General features: G+C 35.5%; 1 protein-coding gene across 1 annotated transcript in view; it reads left to right on the top strand.

The window, feature by feature from the left end:
* Positions 1-599: 599 nt before the first annotated feature.
* The window catches only part of LOC132698174 (uncharacterized), a 32,169-nt gene continuing 26,404 nt past the window's right edge, over positions 600-6,364 (top strand). Inside the window, exon 1 of the mRNA XM_060664106.1 lies at positions 600-707. The gene's annotated coding sequence lies outside the window, so the exon portion shown is untranslated. The remainder of the gene's footprint in view (positions 708-6,364) is intronic.

Raw genomic sequence — 6,364 nt, 5'->3', positions numbered from 1 at the left:
GCCGTTTTCGTGGGTAAATCACTAGCCCTTAATGAAAAACTATAAAGCTGCTTTAAAAAGTATCGCAAATTGTGTCAATAGAGAGTTTCAAGTTTCGTCCATCATATATGGTGCGCGAGATTTTTGGAAAAATATCATTGAAAACCGTTATTACTTGTACAATTTTACATTTTATTTTATACAGGGTGTATGCACAACAAAATTACATCGATTTTGCGAAAGTTTCATAGTGGTCCGCAGCAGTACTATAGAAAAACAAAACAAAATAGGACAAGAAACCGCGATGCGCCTTCCTTTTGAAATACAAAGCTGCTTCGCGCAACGCGCAACAAACTTTTCGCTCCCTTCATCGATCGACAATCCGATACATTTGTCAGGAACCTGGCCCATTGCCGCAAAAGTTACCTAAATGTCCACTCTCGGCGCTCGCAGCGGGCGGTGCCGCAAACGACCAAAAAAAATCGCTGGAATTCCTTTCCGGTCGCCGTGTCGACCGCCGCATCGGAACCTGCAGCTCCGTTTACCTTTTTTAAAATCGCCCGACCTTCCGCCCACGCGCCGACCGACCTGCGCAAGCGCCTCGCGACGTCCCACCGCGTTGAACGCACGAATTACCTCGCGAGATCTTCGCGAGCGCAGTGCGACGCGGTCAGTGATTGTCGCGCGTCGGTTTCGCAGGATAAACAGCGAGCGAGAGAGAGAGAGAGGTGAGTGTGTGTTTTGACGTGCGCGTTTTTCGCGCACCTGCAGGTTCGGCGAGTTATTTTTCGCGCGGGAGAAATGTTTTCTGCCCGGAAATACGACATTTCCGTGGAGGAGACGGTTAAAGGTTCCCGCGAAGTGTTCGTTGTTCGTGTTCTCGATCAACCGATGACGGAAAATGGCCCGGGGGCGCGACCGTTTTGTTTAAATATCTTTAAAAAATGCAAATGGTCGACCGCGCGTTATCCTTACGTAACGTGGCTGAATTTTAAGTCGCGACTGGTTTGTTTATTCACGAAAAGGTCGGGACCGAATAAGCAGCGTCATTCGTTGGTACGCGACAGGCGGGTTGGGCGCCAAACGGTCGACGTTTCGGAATTTTTTTTTATGAACGTTACAATCGCCTCGGTACATTATCTAATTTCGAGGTTTTAATGGTTCATTTGCGGAAAGACTAGGTCAGATTGGCACAAAACCTGAAGATTTCACCGAAACTGATACTGATAAAACGATTCCTATATTTTTAACAACCCTAGTATGTCCATAGCACCTCGACAATTTAGAACCATGCCTTTAATTATTATCCCCTTTAGAAACACCAATAACTCTCAAAATTCTCCCCTGCTACGTATGTTGAAAGCCCCAAACCTACACTGCTTAGACCTGGAAGACACTGGCCGTTAGACTATTGGATCGACGTTCGTTATCTGATTCGAAATCTTCTATTACTTTTAATTATTTAAAATATACCTCATAATAAATAAATAAGTCAGAACCTTTTCTGTTCTCTTTCTTTTCGTTTTTTTTTTGCCTTCTCTATGATAAGATATGGCGGATCTGATGCGCTTTTCGATCTGGAATATTAGTTACATTGTTACTTTTCTATGCCGGACTCATTGCATCGCATTTATTTCTTTATTTTCTTTTTCTGCTTCATTTTATTCGTTTGTATTATTTTTATTGTTATCAACTAAGCTTTGCATAAGAGGACACTGTTGTGGGTTTAACCTTCTTGTGGGATTCTATGGGTAGCGTTGCACGAGGCAGGTAGACTCTTGTCAGCTGCTTACAGAGTCCGAATTTTTCAACGTTTAAGATCTGTTTTCGGTTCGGCATCCTTTAGCTGACCAAATCGACTGAGTTGCAGGGCCAAATAAACCAGTAAATAAAGAAAAAACCTGTTTGTGCCCCAAAGAGCAAGTAAATAAATAAATAAATAAAGATAAACGAAAACTGAGCAGTGGTGTCTGTTGTTAAAAAGTTGCTACAACTATTTTGTTGTGAAATGTTTTTTATAGAAACATTGCGGAATTTTAAAACAAATTGGTTTATTTATTTATAAAAGGGATCAACATCATTACAAAGCAAAAATAGAACTTTATACTAAAGAAGATATATCACCTACACTGAACCCATAAATATCAGACAAGAACTTGAAAGCAATCGTAAAAAGAACACCCTTAGGCTGAGACTATACAATGCTTTTTTGCGGGAAGGCAGTTTTGGAGCTACACATATTCCGATAGAGCGGGGGAACTATGTCACGCGTGCTCGGTTGTAGTTGTGCGATGTTTCCAAAAATGAAAGTTGTTTGCACCCGTGAAACGAAGGATTTGATTGAACAGCTGGTGGCTCAAATTTCATTTAGCCGTAGTATTATTGAGAATAGTGATATATGAATTTAAATAAAAACACCTCGGTATGTGTATCAACTTCTAATTTTGATTATTATTAGTACAAACACACCTGCACTAAACATATTGTATTATTAGTATAGTCGGTACGATTTGCGACGGCATAGTCGGTTATAAAACCAAGAGAGAAGGTGAATGGCAAAACCCTTCCAGTAACCTGCCAGTGTTCTACTTTTGTCTATTATTCCCCGGTGTTCTGTGCAGTCGACAGAAATAGCACCAATTACCTGATAATTACAGTAGTTCCCACTACAAAACAGGGTGGCATTTTTGAAAAGCTGCTGCCGAAACTCCAAGGGCCGTCTTTAATTATTATGGATAATGCACTATATCATTCTAGACTGAGTGAAAGAAAAAAAGAAATTATCAACTGACTGCGCAGTAAGCGGATTAATTACCCAGAAAATGGTCTAAAATGTAAGTTGTTAAAAATTGTCCAAAAAATTCCAAAACAAACTTGCCGTATGCTACAGACGAAATAATTGCTGAATCAAATTTTAAGATTGACCTTGTATATTTAATGCCATAGAATTTGTGTGGGTTCATTGCATGATATTTTTTAATAAAAATATTGTAAGTGACGCAAGTCACGATGATGCTACAGTAGTATTTGTTTAGAAGGCAGTTCTCCAGATAGTTACCAAAGAAAATTGGTTCAGTTGTATAACAGATACAGAAAATATAATAAAAGAATACTGGGAAAAAGAGAATACACTAACGGTACTATAATGTAGATGAAGAATCATTTTCTGGTAGTAGCAGTTCCGATTTTGGATCTGACGATGATGTTTCTTCGTAAATACCAACTAAATATGGTTTACTTGTCTATTTACTCTGGGTAAATTATATTTTATACGGTATGATATATATATATATATATATATATATATATATATATATATATATATATATATATATATATATATATATATATATATATATATATATATATATTTTTTTTTTTTGGTATTGTTTAATTGTTTTAATTTTTATTGCGTGTACAGAGTTTTCGAAAAATACTTTATTTAACAAATTATATATTTTTTAAGTAGATTCACCTACTTAAATATTCGCGTATTATTAAGGAACACACCCTGATCTATTATTACATAGAAAATACATGAATCCATCTCTGCGTATTGGCGTTCTAGTTAAATTAATAAATGTCATGTATAACTATTCTGTCTCGCTTGCTCCCAATTAATATAATTGTGATCGTTAGTGACGGCTGTCTTGCATTGATCAAATAGACATTTAGGACCGATCAACATTTGTTGAACTATAAGTGGAATCAAGATGACCATGGACATGTTTTGGTTGGTTTCAGTTTTATTGTTACTGTTTTCGGTTATTTCAACGTTCGGAAAACGAAAATGATTCATAACGCATTACAAAGGCGCAACATTTTTTTTATATATTTTCAACTGATTTTGCCTAAAGGAAATTTTTCCCCCGCCAACAAAGAGGAGAAGCAAATATTCTGTACATCCTTTTTATCCCAGACGTGAACATACTAAAATATTAATGAAATTTTATGAAGTTATACGGAAATATGAAGAAAAATATTTTCCGGACATTCAACATAGTTTCACCAACACTCCGTCAATTCTTCTTTCTTTCATTTATATCACTATATTCTTCCGAACCCTTCCCGCAAATGACTAGACACCCTCGGATGCACTAGATAAATTTGTCCATATCGGGCTAAAGCCAGGACTATACAATAAGTTTCTGCGGGAGCACCGGCATATTTCCGAATATCTTCCCAAAATTTCATAAATCTTTTACTAGATTCACGTTTGGGGATAAAAAAAAAGTAGAGCATATCTTCTTCTCCTTTTTGCTGACTCCGAAAAAAATCGGTTTATATTGCAGAAATGCATAATTTTCATATTCCAAACTTTAGAATAACCGAAAGCAGTTACAATAAAACTGAAACTAACCAAAACACAAGGTCAAAAAATGCAAATAATTAAAGAAAGATTTTTACAAAAAGAAATTTAATGCAAATAATACAATAATATCTTTAATACAGGTGTATCTGTAATATATTTTCTTTGCACGAAAGGCATATACAAAGATAATTGCTTTTTAATAAAAAGAAAAATTGGAAGTGGTTAAACATACCGAAGTCTTTTATTTGGTCCCCATAATACTTAAAATTCTTAAAAACATACATATTTATATTTCCGCTGAAAAATTATTTAATTTTTATTTTCAAAAAAATATTTAAAATCTAAAGTAAAAAGAAATTTTAATCTAACTGATTTCGGCTACTTTAAAGTTATTAAAATTTCTTCATAACATGAAAATTATTTATTTGCATAGGAAAATTTTTCATGTTTTTATGCTCAGAAAAACATTTATAATTCAGAACAATCATCATTTTTAATTTAATCGATTTACACTATTCTAAAGCCCGGAAAATGGAAACCATGTTGGTTGTTGAATGCCGCAGGGCCAGTGCTTAAATTGGTTTTAGATCTCGCGCAAAAGTTCCTGTTTAGCGCCTCTATATCTCTAGTAGCTATATGATCAACTGAAATTAGTCTGTATCGAGTTTTAAATAAAATAAAAATAGAAGAGAGACCATTTTTTTAAAATCTTATTATAAATTTTATTTCATTTCAACGACGACAGTTGGAAAAAAATTATATAAATTTTTCAAAAGCCAAGAATCAATTGTCGAAGCAAAATAGAGGTTAACTAAATTTCATATAAAGGGCGACGAATCCGAATTCTCTTATTTCTTCTTATAAATAACCAGTATTTATAACTGTAAAATCGACTGATCAAGTCCCTATGTTTGGGCTGTTTTTATTAACAACGAACAAAAAATTAAATTTTAATATAAGTAATTACTTTTTCTTCAAGCTTTGAAGCTCTATGCAAATTTCAATCTTCGTTCATCAAGTAACTACAATACAGTGTTTAAAAAACTAAATTTGGCAATAAAATTAAAGCCACTGAAGGTGGCATTCTTTTTTTTTAAACATTCGGCTTCAAGGACGCAGGATAACACACGAATAAAAAAAAACGAACTAATTTACGACAAACGTGTAATGTGTCGTATTTACCACTTCGTACACCAACTTGGATAGATTATTAAGTTAAATCATAAAAAAATTATAAAGTTCACGGAACAACTAAAAAATAATGTGGAATATGTATTTAACCAGAGATTACAGAATAAAACTTTGATTGTGCCCCAGAAATTCGCTCTCTCACTTTACGAGTTTTTTTTAAATAACATGCGATTGTGCAAATAATATGAAAATTATCGTTTCGCCGATAATTAGCTGTCATATCAATCAAACCTGATTTTTCGTTCAAAACAAACAAATCCGCGAATCAGACACTCGGCAAATTTGATCATCTCGCTCCTGTTTGGAGAGAAATATAAATCGAAGTGGTACGAAATTCGATTAAATGTCGATAATCGGATTGCAGCGGACTCCTCGAAAAGACTGCGCTCGCCGCCTTCGATAAAAATAGACGTTGCGATCTGCCGATACCGACCTTGGTCGATTTTTCTTTTTTGGCGACTCAAATAATCCGCAGCGAGTCGGTTCGGGGCTCTGCGGACATACCTCAAGATTTTCGAATCGAATTCGCGATAACCGCCAGCCTTGAACCACTTTTCGGTGGCGAAGAGCGCGCGCTTCTTCTTCGTTACATTCACACACCGGCCGCGGCCTGCTACGAATATAAAAATAGCCGCCGCGTCATCGACGAAACGCCACAGCGTGTCTTGTAGATGCGTGACACTTGGAATTGACATTCCAACGTCTGTTAGTTTAGGATAAAAAATTGCGAAGTGCAAAGTTTTAGTTTAGAAATCTCGAAATGATTAGTATGTAGCTATCTATAATATAATAATTATTGTGATTATTGGGAGTAATAATGTGATACAAATCTTCTGAATTCTTCCTGTGTCGGTTATTTATAAATAAAAACTGCTGACATTC

The sequence above is a fragment of the Cylas formicarius genome, unplaced genomic scaffold (genome assembly GCF_029955315.1).
Source record: "Cylas formicarius isolate icCylForm1 unplaced genomic scaffold, icCylForm1.1 PGA_scaffold_2__14_contigs__length_35257938, whole genome shotgun sequence".
In the NCBI taxonomy this organism is placed as follows: Eukaryota; Metazoa; Arthropoda; class Insecta; order Coleoptera; family Brentidae; genus Cylas; species Cylas formicarius.
This window is presented reverse-complemented; position numbering and strand designations above follow the sequence as displayed.